Here is a 19,000-nt window from a genome sequence, read left to right on the forward strand (position 1 = left end):
AAACTTTCCCAAGGAAAATTCTATTTTCAGGTCTTGTTTATAAAGGATTAATGTCTCTGTTATCCATGTTGGCTTTAGTCTTTTAGTGTAGGGCCAAAAGGACCAGGAAGCTGGTCTCACTGTCAGTCTATCTGGAGCAGTGGTGCAAGCATGCATGGACACTAGGCTCCTTCTAGCCTAACAGTGAAAAGGGAAATGGGTCTTTGCAACTGAGAAATATTACTGAGAATTGAAGTGCTATGTGCCAGGACACAGTCAGGCCAGGATCAGGAAGGCGATTCTCTCCAAAGGACATGGAACAATTGGCAGCGTGCCTCCTCCCCTCCTCTTCCTCTGAAGCACCCCTGGAGTCAGGATGCTGCCTTTAATGACTCAGTAGTCTACTTGGCTGTGGCAGATCTTGTATTTCTGGAGAGAATCAATATAAACACTTTCTTTTGTCTTTCTGTCTTTCCTTTTTTTTTTTTTTTTTTTTTTTTTCCTCATTGTAGTGCTTATTTCAATGTCTGCTGTCTGTCCTCAGCGCCAAAGGAAACTGTGATCCATAATTCCTGGTGCTGCCCAGCCTGCAGTAAAACTGCTCAGTGTGAAACGTAATATGCAAAAAGTTCTTTTCTCTCTCTCTTTTTTTTTATTTTTTATTTTTTTTTATGTATTTTTGGCAAGCTCTGGAAAAAGGCTTGTTTCCTGGCAGGAGAAAAAGCCAGCCTTGGCTTCAAGCAGCCACTGACAATTCCCAGCATATGGTAAGAGAGGGAGCTTCCGCCTACCCCATCAGGTAAGTGCCATCTTCCTCACTACTGCAATGATCGATGTCACACTTGGAGAGCGCTGGCTGCTGGGAGAGGAGCCAAGTGGCCAACTGGCCAATACAAGGGAACAGGTCAGGGTGGACAAGGCCTCTGGGTGAGGAAGGCATGCTAGCATAAGCATGCAACCAGGAAATGTGATGTCTTGATATAGCGTCATGTGCTTTGATTTTCTGGCTCCAAAGCCCAGTCTGAAAGATTTACATTGCTTATGTTTGTGTTTAAGTCCCTTCATAAGGTGTGCTGGAGTTTTTTTTGCACAAGCCTTTCAGCAAGTAGAGCATTGCTTGCGTGCCATTCCCTCTCTCCTTTTTCTTCTCTTTATTTTCTCTTGTTTCTTTTCATGTTGTTTTTATAATGAGTTATTCTTTGGCCAGAGGAAGACCTGATCCCACATTCATTCCAGTTCTGCTCATGGACTCCCCATTATTTTGGAGCAGTCTACTGCAGAGGCAAGCACTAAGGCAGATTCCTTAGAGTAGCCACAAGTTTGCCCTGTTTAGTCTGGGGAAATGTTTCCACCCCAGCTTGATCTTAGGTCCTCCTTCCCAAACTTTTTCTTGTACAGTGCTCAGAAGCCTCACATGGAGGTTTGGATGTTTCAGAGCTGCATGATGAGGGCTGCATGTGGCTGGAACCTGCCTGGGAGGGGGACAAGGTTCTGTGCTGTGGTCCCACCCTCCTCATGGGGCAGGGGACAGTGCCAAGAGCAGGTGCCCCCTTGGCCTTCCCACAAGACAGGCTTGCTCTGCCTCCATAAGGCAGGTCTGCTCTCAGGCTCCCAGTGCAGATAAGCACCTTCAAGACCCCATTGAGCCATTAAGACCAGGTCCTCAGCTGTAAATCAGAGCAACTCCATAACATTTTTTCCCCCTCAACTGAGCCCTGACCTAAAGGGACCACATCTTGTGGAAAGAAGGTAATTCATTCTCCATGCTCACTCAATCCATAGACCCTCGGCCAAGGATGCTTATTATTGCTAACCGGGGTGCTATTTTTTATCATAGTGGCAGGGCTAAGAGAGTCCTAACTCATTTCACATAGAGCTCTGAATAGCCATTAGCTGGTAAAAAGTTTTGGTGTGGACAAAACTGAGCTGTTCTCCATTTATCCTAATGAGGAGTATGCACTTTGTAGCTTATTCTCCAACACAGAAATAAACTGTCAGTGACTTCTCTTCTGCCACAGATTGATCTAATACAACTGCCTCAGCGCACTTCGCTTGTGCAGACAGTTCCAGTGCACATTACTGTCATTTCTGATGCCCTAAAAGCTGCTGCCTTCTCCCTCCCATGCTCTTAAATGCCTTAAATGCTCTTAAAAACTGTGGTGACACTTTTACGGGTGATGGGGCAAGGGTCACATGCTGAATCTTTGCACGCCAAGAGATTCAAATGGCAGATTCCCATCTCTTAGAGGAAAGTGAAGTCTCATTTCCTTTGTCAATATGTTCCTTGTTTGTGTCTCATTATTACAAATAAACAAAAAGAAAGATGCAACTTTTCTTCAGTTGAATTTGAGGATTTCTGATTGCCAGGATAAAGGATAGCCCAAGCAACTGTGGTGCAAGTGTCTCTGCGATGTGAAATCAAGCTACAGAGGAAATGTAATACAGGGGGTTCCTTTCTAGAATCCATCAGAAAACACTAAGCTGAGCCTTGCCTATGCCAGACAATGCCTGAGTACCAGCAATGACCCAAAGTACTGCAGAGTGGCAGATGAGTAGGACCATGTTTGTAATTTCATCCACCTTCACTATCAGGTAGCAGTAGGTGCCAGGTAAAAGTGAAGAGAAAAAACAAACAGACAAACAAGCAAATGCAATTTATTTGCAACTGCCTGCATTTGTGGTAAATTGATTTTATGCCCCTGTACTTCAGACATATGCATGTTCATACTGCACAAGTATTTTAGAGGGTTGATCAAAACCCAAAATATAATTCTTAAAGGAAATGTTTCAGTTTGGCCACTCTTCCAATCCCAAAATTCTGGATAAAGTATTTGTTTTAGAGAGGCTTCCATATATTATTAACTTTTTATTTTCTGAATTTTAAAAGTGACTTTCAAATTTTAAGTGTAAGGTATTTCACTTTTATGCTATTTGATTGTTTTAACTTATTCTGTGATTCACAAGTAGAAATGTTTTATAGCATGACAAGGGGAGTATACTTTCAGAAAAGTAGAAAAGCTACTATAGTGATGCTAAATAATAAATAAGCCTTTTGATTTTGAAGTAAATAAGATAAATATTTCCAGAATTACAGTTTTAATGTACTGCTAATCCTGTTGGCACAACATGAAACGTTTACTATTAGACTGAAAAAGACAGGGTCATTATTTAAAACAAATAAATTCTATCCCATCATGATTCTACACAAAATGTCCACTTAGTCTAATTAACTACAGCTCCTGAGCATCGGTGAGTGGATTTTCACATTTAACAAGTTATGTGAAGTTCAGCAAGAATGATTATTTCTTTTGAATGGCCATGCTTATAGAATATTGCTGCCCATCATACGGTATTCATTACTTCTCTGTTTCAAACGTCTGTCATCCACACAGGGAACAGGAATGATTCCATATGACTTAGGTGACAAATCATAAAACATAAAAAATGAATAGCTAACAGCTGTTGGGACTTTTCCTGCTGAAAACGGTTTCCTTCAAGTTAATATTTCCTCATGCTCCTAATTTTCTAAAAATGGCAATCCAGATGTTCCAGCTGCAAAGTACAGGTATCTACAACACAACCAGCATCTATGGAGAGATTATGAGAGGGCTTCTCTGCTTTTCTATTCTTCCTCTTTTCTTTTTTCCTTTTTCTTTTTTCCTTTTTTTCTTTTTTTTCCCTTTGCCTCAACAAGAGTAAAACTTGAACACAGCCAGGTGTTTTCACTTCAGAGGCTCCAATGGCAACAACAACTCCAGTGCTTGGAAGCTAACAAATTTGTTGTGTCACAATTGATAATCAACTCTAGTAAAAGAATGTCCAAATCAATTGAGCTTTAGCAAGGGCAAACTGACTGGACACAGCCAGGCTCCCAGCAAAAGTAGGCCAAGCTTGATAAATTTGCCCTTATTATAGCTATTGATGTTTAAATTTCTTCAGGGATGTTGTTACATGGGTGCCTAGTGGTGACAGAGGTACGGTGACCTCCTTCGATCCTTAATCTACACCTGTTAGTTGGCTCCCTAGTTGCTTGTGAGTATACTCAAGCTTAAAGGTTAACAAAAGAAAAACAGGCCAAGTTTACGCGACTGCAGCAACGGATCAATGCAGAGTAAATAACCTTCTCTGTCTTATTTCCCCAAGCATTATTGATCCAAGTTCTTTGTTCTTTGTCATGTTTCTGTCTTCTAATCCCAGGGGACACTAAACGATCGGCTCATATTGGACATGTTAACTGGCACATTATGACAGCTACCATTTTGTCACTCAATGTGGTGCTATATATAAAGAACCCTCCGTTCAGGGTTTTCTAAGCTGTTCTATCCAAAACGAGCCTGCTTTTTCCTTTGGCTTCCTTTGTTTGCTCACCCTTTGCCCCTTAGGTATTTTGTCTAGAGGTCTGCAATAACACTAAACTTTTTTATTTATTTATTTATTATTTTTATTAATTGCTGCTCCTAAAATTCCCCCATCCTTAAAGATGGACAATAACCCAACAGTTAAAAATAATAGACACTTTTGCAGCATTCAGTGCTCGGCAGGAGTTTCAGGCAGCAGCAAATGCTGGTATCAATTCTGACCTGTCGGGGCTTGTTGTTTTTTATTTAGGAACAGGAGCCCTTTCCTTTCATTATCAAGGTTACATTTAAAGGATATTGCACTTTCTTAAGTGTTCTCAATGGATTTCTATGGGATATTACAGATATCACTCTAGCCATACTAAGCCCAAGCCCCGTCTTTCAGCTGTGCAGATGCTCCAAGTGCCTTAGCAGCTCTATAAACTTGCAGATTTGTGGTGGAAGACTGTGTTCACCAGGAGACTATTGGATTTCTAACAAAATTAATTGGATTTCCTTCCTTATGAATGCGCCCTCTACAAGACTATCTCTGAATAAAGACTTACCAATAATAACTCCCAGAATTATAAAGATTTAAAAGAGAGAGGGAGAGAGAGAGAAAAGAAGTGAATTTGGAAGGCATGACAACCTACTATTGCTTATTTAGCCTTCCTCACACTTTATCTAGGGCACAGAAAAAGGCTATTTTAAAAGAAAAAGCTTTTCCCTCCTGTGCCAAAAAACTCCCAGTGAAGGATCCAATCATTGGGGTAAGCGTTGTGTGCCTGTCACAGAGATGGAGAGTCCTTCTGTCTGAATAGTATCATAGGCATTTAACACCATGAAATTCAAAAGTCATTTCTTAATCAACAGCACGATATAAGCAGAAAGAGTAGAACTGCTTTTTAAAATCAAAGAGATTTGATAGTCAGAAGGTAAATTCCAGCCTGTTTCTTTATGTATAACATTTCACTGTATTAGCCATCACTAATCATCAAGCAAATATACCCTGTCCAGTGGACAATAATAGTATTATTACTTTCCTGCCACAGAATCTTATCTTTCTCTAAGTCACGGCTGACTCAATCTGTTCTTTGAACAGGTATTTTTGTTAATGCTAAGGAATCCAGGGGAAAAAGCCGCTGTATATTTCAACTGAATTTCAAGTTCCTTCACGTCTCCATAGCTGATAATTAAACCAACTGACCTGCTTCTTCATTGAAGCCTGCAGGAAATTAAGCAGATAATACTCATTAGGTAGATAGGCTTTTGGGGATAGTTTATTAAAAGAAAAAGAAAGCACCCCCAACCAAACAAATAACACTGAACTATGAATCTCAGAGCAGTCTCTTGGCTCCAGGGCTTTCTCCTGTTTTTCCACCTATGGCAGAGTTTGGAGAAGTGTTAAAAACAACTTTTGAAAGGGGGGACAAAAAAAACCAAAACATATTTACAGGATTTGTCCCAGTTAAACTCAATCATTCAGGCCTAAAACTCAACTCAAATATTTATTTTTACAGTGGAAATTGATTATTCCAATATTCACCTTTAAAGGTGGCAAGCTTGCGGCTTTTGTTGTTGTTGTTGTTTGTTTTTTCAAACCATTAAAATATGCAAAAACAACTGGAATATGGAATAGTGTGTGTCCAGATAAATCTCTTATTATTTTTTTTTTCCTTTTTGATATGCTGAAAATGTATCCCTAAAAGATATTTTAATGTCCGTAAAATATTTGCAATTTTTGGATGTGCTGATAAACTGAGAAAGCCAGGGATCATCCAGATTTAACAGTCAATTCATTCACTACTTGTCTTTCCTGTTGTAAGCACTTTGGGGCAAAGACTGTGTATTTTAATGTCTTTAGATGGTGTCTAAAACATCACAATAAAATCTAATTATTAATAAAACTGACATGTAAATACGAGAGAGATGTTGTATATGGGCAGTATGTCTTATGCCACTGGAACATCTTCCTCCATCTTTCCAGGCAACATTTATATTGTGGAGTGTGGCACAAAAAGGTCAAATATATGAGGAGTGATGACATTATTATCCTTAAAGGGTCAGCTGTCTACAAAAAGGATACATATACATTATCTAAAAATCCAGAAGATTCAGATTGGCTAAAATTAAAAAAAAATATATATTTTCCTAAGTGATGTACACAAGTATTTCACAAAGCTTCATTTTCACTATCCAGCGGGTGTCAAAAAACTTCTCTGTTTTGATTTTAGATGCTGTTAGCAGGGTTTTGATTTCCATGCATTATGAGCCCAGTTAACTTCTGCTCCACACTAGGGCATTCTGTGAAGTGAAGCCACTGATGTGCAGACACCATTACGTTAAAAATATGGCATGGTGGTACATGTGTAGTGAAAAATAATAGTGCACAAAATAAAATTACATTTCTACTGTGCAAAGCCAACTATGCAAAGCTCCCAGTATGTTTGCAGTGCATATTTAAAAGAGACAGCCCAAACCCTCTGTTGTGAGAGAAAAGTCATATTTCACTGTATTATTTTTATGTGGCTATAAAATACTATGCAAAAATACCTCCTAAATGATGTCTTGTTTATTTATTGATTTAGCTTTTTTATCTGTGAGCAAGATGATGCAGTTGAATTCCCATAGATTTGCCAGACTTTCATTTTCCTGATCCTGAATTCCGTCTCAAAAGGGTGGACAGATCTCAGCTGAGGAGTCAGATACCAATACTTAGAATTTTATCTCTTTGCCCCTTTTTAGGTGTTGGATCAGCACCTACAAAACTGCTAGCTGTGGGGGTAGGCTCTTTAAAGCATACCATGAATAACATTTGAAGGCAGCCTTTTCTAAAGGTGTTTCAGTGGGAGGTTTTGCTTTGCTTTCTTTTGTTGTTTTCTCAACCTGGCCTTTGCCCCTTTACAGTGCACTCTTATGCTCCAAGTACAGAACAGCAGCCAATGCTACAGTTTCATACCATTTGTGCCTTGATAGGGCAGCAGTAATATTCTACGAAATCTTTGGGGAATATGAGTTACCAGCCTGGACTCGGTTTTATAAAGGGACAAGTCTCACTAACTGTAGAAAGTCCCACAAAACTGTTTAATAGGAGTGGTTATTAAAAATGGTTAAAGGAGGCCAAGCTAAGTAAAGCCTGGAAGAAAAAAAAAAAAATAAGTGTTGGTTCCTAAATCATACAAGCAGGTTCAAAACGTACCCATTGTTATTAAAAAAAAATAAAATAAAATAATAATAATCTTGAGAAAAGCTTGGAAGATTCTTTGTTCCCTTCAGGAAGTTCTGGGTAGTTCTGCTGACCTTGAAGATGTTGATTTCAGGGTTTTCCACTGGTAAGTAGGTTATTAGGTAAATGACCAAAGAAACAGTGTCAGAAGCTCTCAGACTTGTCAGGAAAGATATTTTACTTCTTCCCATTGGAACTAACTGTGTCCAGTACCATAGAACACACCTCTGATTTTCCTACTTGAAATAATGAGACATTGTCACAAGTCCTCAGCTAGGTAACATTGTCATTATTCCTTTGATTTTCATAGACTTATGCTGATTTGCTTTATCTGGACAATTGATCCAACGTCTGAGCTTGATATACTAAGATAAACCTTTTCTGGAGTGTGTATGAATGTGTATGCACAGGCACAACGTGGCTGATTTGGTATCTCAGAGATTATTATGATATTAGCAGTATTATTTCTTCTTTGTTCTTAAAAGAAGAAGAAAAAAAAAAAAAAAAAAAAAAGGAACATTTCTATAAATAAAGCTTTTAGACTGTTCAGCAGATTTACCTCCTGCCCTCCCAGGCACACCCCAACCTCTTCTAATAATACAAATGTTATCACAGTCTAAAAAGTTATTCTTGTCCTTGATGTGTATTTTGCACTCTTGTCAAGAGCCAGAATGGAAACAAACCAGGGCCAGTGCATGGAACGGTCAAACTGAGCACAAAAAGATTTATTTATTTTTTTTGTAAGGTACAAAACAGGATTGTTAGAACAAACAGTCACCACAAACCATATTATTCATAATTCTTCAAAGTTTTGTCCTGGAAACCAACAAATGTGCATTGCCTGAACATATTTTGTTAATTCCTTATTATTTTGCCATGAATAGAGCTGAATAATTTCAAAGCATTTTCCTGAGAGTAATGAGTAGTGCTTTGTAGCTTCCCTTGTCTGTACATTACTACTATTTTGCTCATTTCATGGATGGGTAAACTGAGGGACAAACAGTGAAAAAAAAACAGGTCGAGTGTAGGCTACAAAAATAGAAGAAGTTTTGACAATTTTGAAAGACAATCCCATATTCTAGCAAAACTCTGAAATCTTATATCAATATGGTTCCTCATTTATCTACAACATGGTATTTCGGGGAAGAATTACTATGTTAAATTAAAACATGGCAAAGTATTTTTGTATTCTTAATGAATCTTTAGATGCAAGAAACCTCTGGACCATTTGTTTGATCTTCATATTTAAACATGATTTTAACAGTCACAGTTCACCCGTGGCAGTAAGAGACATCAGTTGCAGAAATCGCACTAATACGGACCAGAGCTGAATTAAACTGTGTTGATGGAGATAACCAGTTGCATATGTTTTTAGTTAGCAGGAGCCAAATCAGATAACCACCATACAGAAACATTGGGCCTGATGGATATTTATTTCTGAGAAAAGACTGGATTGCAGCCTGAGTCGTGGTTAAGATGTCCGTCCGTTTATAGTCAGGAATCAGGAAAATGAAATTCTGGATAAAGTAAAAAGGTGACTGGAGAGGAAGGAAGAGCAAAGTATGTGAAGGGCAAAGACATAAACATTGGTGCTGTTCTTTTCGTGTTACTAGACAAGGACCTTCTATTGATTTCTCTAGGCATGCTTGCACTTCCTTCCTTCAGTGACTAATGATACGCCCTTTGGGTTATGATGACACTGCATTTCACAGGCCTGCAGGTCGAATACCTGATGTATTCCCTGCCCAGCTCCTACTTTAAGTCATTGTCCAACTCCATGCCAGGCTCTCCTCCACATGAGGCAAATAAGAAAGGGAGATAATTTACGGTGTTCATCCCAGGACAGAGAATAAAAAGCAATTCTTCCAACAGGTTCAAACATAGTTGGATTTTGTCCGAGGCTTCATTTCCAGTCAGCGGCATTGCATCCAGTCTGGTGTCTTTAATGTTTTTCTCACAACACTTTCCAGAACTCTGTTTCCTTCTGCAGGAGCCCCAAAGTGCATATGTGTTAGGCACACATTTCTTCGCCCACCTCTGCGTTGGAACACAGATTTGTTTTAACTTTGATTAACAATCCTCCACAAAAATTTAAAGAAAGAAGTGACTGATTCTTCTCTCACTTTCAGTAAATTAGGAATAATTCCCCTCTCCCTCCCACCTCTAGGCCACAGAGTTAACACAAATAATGTAAAACTGGCGAAGGTGACAGAAGAGTTAGGCTAAAAATGAAGAAGCCTACTGCCTTCGACACAGAGAATATGGGGCGCAAATTATAACTCGGCCTATTTAATTGCTAGGCAAAAAATGTGGGACAAGAACTCTTGGGGGCTCCCAGTCATCAGTGATTTGAAGCATTCGTTATCAGTAGCCTGTAATAGCTGCTCTGACCAACCTCCCTCTCATGTTCAAGAAGTAAAAGCAGCAGGAGATTTTTGAAAAGCGTGAAGTAAGCACCCGACTTTCACTCACTTTCAACAAAAGTTTGTCCTATCACAACCCTGTGTGCCTTTGAACATATCAACCTATATTCCACCAGCAAACTAGCTTTTGCATAATGAACTCTCTGAGCTCCCACAATAATCACCTGAAAGACCATCAGTGAGAAATTCAAAATAATTTAACATAACCTTAAACTACTCACCTGAACAAAAGAGTTTTTTTCTTAATATCCAACATTGCTCCTACTGCTTAGGGAGAATGATATTTTTGTGAAGCTGGAGATCCCATCATTTAATGTGCGAAATCTAGGGTGTCTATCAGGGTAGCTAAATGGCTCATATTTGCAACAAAGTATAGCTGTGAGGCTTTTCTGGAGCTTACATTCTAATGTAAATGAGAATTACTGGTCCAGAGACTTACAGCACTGATGTAAAATTTCCTCTCTCAGGAGACCACTGTGACTTAAGAAAACCTTAGAGGGCATAGAAATACATTCCTAAAAGCCTAAAACAACACTGATACTGAGAAGCCTACAGACTCCTTTCCACAATTTCCTATTCTCACAGAATATTGAAAACATTTTAAATAAATGCAGACACACTGCCCCTGTCTCACCTTCTTTTGGTGCTAAATCTCCCCACAGAGGAGTTAGCCATTTCTTAGCTGAACTCTGGAGAGCTGCTCTTAGTTCAACGGCAGGATACAAACATTTCTTTCTTGGGCTGCATTGTATTTATGCTGCAATTTTGCCAAGCGTTGATAGGAGAGGCTGATAAGTAAAGCTAGAACATGTTTAATCATTGCTCCAGTCACTGGTGAAGGCAGTACACATGCCCTCTCCTTTTCCCTTTTCCCCATCTCCCCTTAAATATATTGGGCAATGCAAAGTTTGGGTGTAAAAGGTGGGAAAGCAAGTACTGTGGTTCCATTCACTAGCTACAGCAATGCTACGTACCAGTTTGGCTGGCTGCCACAAAGTTTGATCTCAGAGTAGATGGATTGGCACGGATGGGGATGGGAAGAGAGCTAGAGAACTTCCCAGGCTCTCTAGTGTGGACACTGTCCTGGAGATTACAGAGTCTTCTAGAGCAGGGCACCAGGAGTGAGGCTGAAAGTCTTCAGAGACAAGAAAATTTATAAATGGAAAAGAGAATTTTATACACATGTATATATATATAGTACATGTATATTATGCATGTGTGTGCTGTACTGGTGTGCAATATGAGTCTTATTCAAATGCCATATTGTCACATCTTGCAATAGCAGGTGAAGCAGCTTTCTGAAACAGCCAGGATATCAAAACAGGTTCTGAGGGTTGCTTAGACTTCTCTGCTTTGAAGCTCAATTTCTAGCTTTGTTTCCTGCAACAGTAGGAAAAAGTGCTTATTGGTTTTATGTGTCCATCTCTGCATGTGGCTCCATGCAACAGCTTCCAGACTGGCCAAATTCAACTAAATTTGGCACAAGGGAGAATTTCTTGAAATTTCATGACTTGCTTGCCAGGCTGAGTCAGAGGCTTATTTACCCTAGTAATATGTGATCCTATCAAAATACCCTGCCAGAGGCCAATAAAATGAAGAGACATAAATCTGAAGGCAATTTCTTAATTCTCTTGTTCCTGGAGCTGTTTCTTTCTCAGTTTCATTCATTTTCCTCATTTTCCTTCTGCTGCCACCATTAGGAGGTGCTGGATGGATGCTTTAAATGTGGTACTCCAGTGCAGAAATACAGCGCGCCAGCTGATAGAGAAATACATTCACACACAGGGAATTCCTGAGCCGACTGTTAGTTTTAGAAATATTATTCAAGAGCCAAAATTATGTGATCCTTCCTGGAACAAAAAGACCATGAAAATCAGAAAGAATTTTCCTCCATTGAGGATCTGGAAATCTGTGCCATCTCTTAATATCCAACAGACTTCTCAAGTATCTGGTGTGATTTTTTTTTTTTTAAGTGAAACATATGATAGAAATGGAAAGCTTAATCAAGTTTCCTTAGATTACTAATTATTCATTCTTTGTTGCCTTTTTTTTTTTTTTTTTTTTTTTTTTTTCTGTGCTTTGCCTGACAACTGAATGTGACGGAGACATAAAACTGGGAGGTTTGCATTGCTTTCAACCACCTCTGAAAACACCTTTTTCTATATGCACATGGTTTAAGACAAGAAAGAAAGGATGTCAGACATATAATAAGAATGCCAAATGTCTGGACAGAAGATCTGACTTTTTCAAAGGAGTATGTTTACTCGTATGTTTACTGAGATTGATGAATTACTAGGGATTTTAATTGTAAATCTTTGGCTGCTATTGCCACACTCCACCGACTAAGATCAGTAGCTATTTCATCTATTTGTAATTTTATTTCTTTACCAAGTGCCTGATCATGAGAAACAATAACTGTCAGCAGTGTAAACTCCCAAAGGACTTTGAAGATTTACTCTGATTAACTACAGATCTTTCTAATATCTCTCAGGATCAGTCTTTACCTGTCCCAGTCTGAGGTGTAATGTTGCTGTAGACTGTAACTGTTTACAGAAGTGGGAGCCTTCAATAGATCAGTGTATGAAATCATTCCTATTCCTCCACAGTAGTTTGTAAAGTTTCCAAAGAGCTTTCCAGGCTTTCTGGATGAAAGCCACTATATAAATGCAAGATGCCATTATTATTTATTGTTTCAGTTTGACAGAAAGATGGAGGGTTTCATTTTGACTTTATATTTCCATCTTCTCTCCACTTTGCCTTTGTTTCATAACTTTCTGACATGCGGAATTTTCCTTTGTATTCCTTCCAAGCTGTTAAGACAGAAAGGTTGGAAATGCTGCAGCCACAAATAAGTGGTATATTATAGCAATTTTTAATTATTATTCGTGTTCTCATTGCAGAGGAGATCAGACTAAAGGCCCCAAGTTCCAGCTTCCTGCGTTTGAAAGAAGCTAGGTCAGGATTTTACAAAAAGGACCAAGAAATCAATTTTGTTAACCATTGACAAGGACCTTACAGACAGGAAAGTTTCTTTCACAGCCTTACATTCCTGCTCAACTTAGCCCTTGGAAGTATTGATGGGAATCCCAAATAGAAGAAATTTACCTGCTGCTAATTTGAGTACCACAGGGCTTAGCCTGTGGTATGTATATCTGAAAGGTGAGATAGCCTGACCATTATTTTTGTTACCTATTTACCAAAGAATTGTTTCTTTTAAGTTATTATGTGGTGGTGAACCCTATTGAATAATTATGTTATACATTATTATTTCTCTTTGGATATTAAATTTAATATGTTGTGGTAAGGTAAGTGTTAGTTGCTTCTACTTTGAGCCATCTGCAATTTTGGTTACCATTGGAAAAATAAATGTTGTTTGGTATGGTTGTGCTGCTTCAACCAGCTGAAGATGAGTTTCAATTTGCTGTCATTTTAAAGGACCTTTAGAAGAGCAGAGAATGAGGCTCAGCTCTCATCCCATTACCAGCTTTATTTAATCTTAAATGCCTCAGAGAGAGAGACTCCCTCATCTCCAAGTTGGGCAAGCACAACACTGCACATTGATGCAAGATCTGTAGTGAACAATGTAGAAAAAATGGTGGTGTGTGGAATCCTAAGTATGTGAATCCAGCAGGTAAAACAGAACTGAAAATAACGGTTGGGGTCTAAGGCTGAGTCACAGTTACTGAAGGAGCACAGAAATGAGAACAGCAGAGAATTAGTGTGATGGGTACCATAAGTGCATTAATGTCACTAATATTCACAAAGCAAAAAATAAATTAAAGAAGGGGTGTGCTGTCTAGCATATTATGGTGCCATATAACCTCCCAAATGCTGAAATAATGAGGTAGATTTTTATTTTTATTTGGTTTTAATCGTGATTGCTTCAGTGTCAAATGAGATTGTAATGAGAACTGGAGTTGTTACAGAAAGTTCACTGTTTTGGAACTTCTGTGAGATGGTGTCAAATAACAAGTTTTGCTCCCCATGTTTTTCCCACTTTTGCAGCTGCCTCTTCATTTCCTGGTTTGGAGACTGACTCAGAAATGAAGACATTAAGCATTAAAATTAGCTGAAAAATAAAGGGTGGAGATGTGAAAAATGTCAGGGACTTTACATTCATGAGCTTTCAAACTTTTTTCAACATTTCTTAATAATCTTGTTTAATACTTGTTGTTCCAGCTACTATTAGAAGACATTTTGGAAGACATGAAACCTATATACTTCAGACAAGAAGCCTAATAACTTGGGGCACAGACCAACTGAAAATCAATTCCGCATGTTTGAGGCTTCTGTACTCTAGCTGATAAGGCAGAACCTGGAGTTTCAACACAAAAGTTGTAATAACCATTGACAACAATACAGAGACTGTGATTATGTAAATGATGGACTAAACTTGTATGAACATAACTGTAGCAATGAAATACTTTACACTAATTTTTGAGGACATTTATATTTTGGTGCTTGCACAAGATGTGGGCTATAAGGCCACTATCCCTTCAAGACTAGACTGAGATGTTTTCAGTTGATGACCATTCACTGTTATTATTATACTTGTAAATCACAGCCTGTCTTCATCCCTGCAGATCAAAAAGAGAGTAATTTCTATTCTATAGGGGATTACTTGTACTACTTGTCTCCTAGATCTACTCTATGATCTATGGAGTGCATTTCTGTCTGGAATTATTTTTTTCTGCTTGGGAATTATATTTTTCCTATGAATCATGCAGGGACTTCTGAGATCTTGCAAAGACCAGTGAAAGATCTAACTCTTGCTTACTCTGAGGTACTTAAATGAAGCATCTGAGCCTGGAGTCCTGGCTGTATGGCAGAGGGACAATACCAGGTGAGAACCAGTTCTGAATTTCATCATGAGAATTTCATTCATTTTCTGGATGTGTTCATCTTTCTCCCTTAGCTCAGAAGACCCAGGCCTAGCAGATTCCCATGCTCTTCAGTCTATAGCCTTGGGTTAGATTAAATGAGTCCATACCTATGATCAGCAGAGTTCCAAAAAGAAAAATAGAAAAAAAAACAAACCCAAACAAACAAAAAACACACCACCACCACCAACAACAAAGAAAAACAAAAACAAAACAAAAACAAAATAATATAATAATATCTCAGTAGAACAGCCAAGAAGTAAAGGAGAAAAAAGGGACATCTGTCTCAGTATTTCTCAGAGGAAAAGTGCAGCTCACTGGGTATTTTCTTCCTCTGACTGCTCCCTCTGCTGCCTGTGAGGTGGCTGGAGGGGAGCCAACAAGCTGCGCGGCCCCTGCATGGCTGCCCAGGTGGGCTCTGCATCCCTCTTCCTCACCCTGCTCTCAGCATTAGAGATGCCGACAGTTACTAGATAAAGTTAAAGACTCATGTAGTGATCTTCACACTAATTGGACTGTAATGTATAGCCTCGGTCAAGCAAATCTCTCCCAGCACTCCTCTCCACAGACGGCAATCAAGCCATTTACAGAAGATGCATCGGCTGCTGGGACCCTGGAGTAACCTTAAACTGCACTGGCCTTTTAGCAGAAAACACAATTAATTTTGATACTGAAGGGCAATTAGGACTGGGGTTAAAATAAAAAATCTTCTGAACAGAGAATGTCAAAGACTGGTAAGGAAACTATTTTCCTTGTACACAGCGCATTGAAGGTCTGTAAGCACAGCAACTGTCAGCTCGTGTTAATTCAGATCACTTTGTAACCCCCCCCTTCCATTTCGATGGGAGATATGTAAATTTAAATTAATAAGCACTGTGCTCAAACCCCACTAAGACTGATAGGTATTTTAGTTAAGTCTCTGCTGCTGGAATAAGCACAGCTTCTCATACTTTGCTGGGGAAACCTGTTTTACATCTCAGAATTTAGTGAAACAACCAAATGCATTTATTTTGTTCTGTTTCATTTCCAAAAGAAAATGGTCTCCCAGCTGACACTCTGCAGATCACAGCTTAGAGCAAATCATGTCAGCAACTCTATAAACTTCTCTTTAGAAGCACAGAAGATGTTCACAGTAATACATATCTACATGCACCCACATGTCCTAACATATGTGCGAGGCAGCCAAAATTTTGACCTCACCTGTGCAAACTGCTTAGGTCTCTGTCACTCTCCATAGCTCAAGTACATGCAGCAGGCTTGTTGGTTGTGATTTTTTTCAGCATTTTTTCCTCCCACAGCAATCACTTAACACTCAGTGAAGCCAGTGAGTGTCATTGGCACAACTGAAGTACAGTTGCTTATCTCTAAGGACAGTGATATTCACTGTGGAAATTTTCAATACACATTTTGTTTAAGAACTAGAGATAAAAGATGAATGCTCAGGAATCATATGTGAAATCCTGATCCAGCAACATTCAGATTAGGCAAAGATCTTTAGGCAAAGATTTCAGAAGCATCAGCCAATAATTGTTACTGAAGATATTTCTGGGGACAAATATTGAGTGAAGCTAGGCATTTTCTCAAACTGTACATGAGTATTTGTCAGTGACAGCCCAAGAAAAAGTGGACATCTTCAATACAAATAATCTCAATAAAGTCATGTTTCTGGCTAGTGTATGAGAAAGCAATGAGGGACATTTTAGGGCGTTCCCAATGGATAGGATATTTGTGAATCTTTTTCTCAAAACACCCTCTGAACAAGCAGATTTACACAGTGTACACTAAGGAGTTTTACCCCCCAGATGGTACCCGTGCAACAAGGCCAGCACAACTCTTGCAACAACTCTGCCATGGTCAGTGACTCCCAAATTCTGATCTTAAAATTGCTGATGTTTGGTCCTCTTTGAATGCAGGCCTAAGCCTACTGGTCTGGAAAAATGAGATCTAGCTGGACTCTTGAGGAGGGAAATGTGTAGGGGAAAGTCCATGACACCAGAGAGGAAACTGTAAAGATGCTGCAGTCTTTCTTAGAGATGAATTCATAGAAAACTGGGGCCAGGTGAGGTGCTGTCCTCCTCCTTACACTGCCAGTGACATTGCTGCAGGCACTGTCATCAGATGAGATAATTTCAGTTAAAATGAGAGAGAAAAGATGTTAGCTAGGGGCTTGACTTTGAAAATCTCTTTCTGCTTTGGTCCAGGGCTGCTCATACCTGTTAGCTTCCCAGGCTTGGTAGAGGAACTTCATTTCTCCCTGACCTACAGAGAACAAGCAGATGTCTGAGGCAAGTGTCCACCATGACAGTCTTGGTGGGGTTTACTATATTTTGGTTCAATTCCTGTTGCCATCAGTGGGTAACTTCCAGAGACTGTTTACACATGAATTACCTTTTTAAGAGTTTGTCAGAGAGCCCAAAGCTCATGTCAAGTTTGTTTGTTTGTTTGTTTGTTTGGAGCAGTCTGAACAAATCTCAGTCTTTAATATCAAAGGGAATATTTCCAGGTATGCAGGCACATAGTAGTTAGAAAGAGATGGAGGAGGATGAGAGGAGCCTTTACATAGCTAGAAAAAAATCAAGATGCTATTTCCCTCGATGCTATTGAAAAGACTCATTTTTCTTTGTCTTTCCAGGTTCTCTTTTCCATTTACAAGGCTCTCCAATCTGCAGTGAACTGTTTTCTCATCTGAGACTCGGGCAGCCATCCCACAAGCTGTACTTGGGAAACCACTAACTGATGTTAGATTTACACAGTGGATAGTTTTTATATATGTTTTTCTTAAAAGCAGCATCCTAGGGGAATCTCTCCGTGGCAAAAACAGCACAAGAAGCACTAGCAGCCAATAGAGCATCTGAGGAGTTCACAGGGTTAAAACTATTGTTTTCAGGGATTGATTCAATCTCTGCTTTGTCAACCTGTTTAAGTTCCAGGGCCCCATTCTGACCAGCTACAACGAAGGGTGAAGAGCCCAGAGTAAACTCATTTGGGCCTTTTAAGTACAACATGATTCATACTTGTGTGCAGCCTCTGTCATGGGTTGTGCGCAGCCCACTGCCAGAAACCATGTCACCCTCTCAATCTTATGCTGGAGGGGGCAGGTGGACAAGATAACTTAATAGCTCTTATTCATTTGGAATTTCTGTGGTTATGGGGTAGGTCACCTTGTTCAATGAGAGAGGGAAAGCATGTAAATCTTCAGCCCAAACTCAAGCTCCAGTGTAAGCAACTTTCAGAGAAGCTGAATTTATATTTCTTCTCTTGTTATCTTGTAATTTCTTGGGGCATCCCTTTACAGAATAGTGATGCAAGGGCCCCAACAGTAATGAAAATAAACATAAAAATAATCCACTGTGTTCACATACATGGCATGAAAGTGAAAATTCCCACCAGTGACTTGAGTGAGGGACATGAGCAGATTTGGTCTCTGCAAAGCACATGGCTCAATGCTGGAACCAGGCTTAACATAGGTTCCCACATTCGTACACACTAGGGTGGGAATGCAGAGCACATCCCAATTCCCCACATATGTGGGTCTGACCCAACCCTGCTGTGCCAACCTGCAACAAATCATGCAATCACACTGCTGGGTCAGTGCAGTTTGCAGTAAAGTCTGAAAACTTGCAAGGATAAGATCTTCCTGGGTGTATTATCATTTCCTTTTCTAGAGAAACATGGAGTTAGAAATATGAGACTGGATGAGAGTAACCAAACATCTGCATTTGAAAATGGCCAGCATCAAGCCCTATAAAGACATCAAGAACCAGATGAATCTAATGGCTTGCAGTACCTCCTCCTGACATTCAAAATTTAGAAGTGGTTTTATGTCCTGAAGCATGTGAGGTTTTAAAGAGACCAAAATATTATTTTAATTGATTTTTTTCACAGTCCTTATGGTGATGCCTGGTCATTATTCTTGCCTATACTAACATCATCATGTAGTTACAAGTAAAAAGGTAGAAACAAGTACAAAACAGCCCCATATTTTGGAGGATCAATTTTCCTTGAATAAATGACAGTGCTAAAGGAAAAAAAAAGAAAAAAAAAAAAGTTGCTATGTGGTCATTTTTCATACGTACAAAAATCACCATGTATACAAAAATCACCATGTATTTCTGTACTGAAAAATTTCAGTACTATCAGTTTTGCACTGGCTCC

The 19,000-nt window shown here is 39.2% G+C and overlaps 1 long non-coding RNA gene across 1 annotated transcript; it reads left to right on the forward strand.

The window, feature by feature from the left end:
- The first annotated feature begins 670 nt into the window (after nucleotides 1-670).
- LOC116493281 lies at nucleotides 671-14,527 on the forward strand. The gene is made up of 3 exons (XR_004253733.1): nucleotides 671-778; nucleotides 12,866-13,124; nucleotides 14,145-14,527. It is a non-coding gene; the product is annotated as an uncharacterized LOC116493281 (long non-coding RNA).
- The last annotated feature ends 4,473 nt before the right edge of the window (nucleotides 14,528-19,000 follow it).

The sequence above is a fragment of the Aythya fuligula genome, chromosome 11 (genome assembly GCF_009819795.1).
Source record: "Aythya fuligula isolate bAytFul2 chromosome 11, bAytFul2.pri, whole genome shotgun sequence".
NCBI classification, from domain to species: domain Eukaryota; kingdom Metazoa; phylum Chordata; class Aves; order Anseriformes; family Anatidae; genus Aythya; species Aythya fuligula.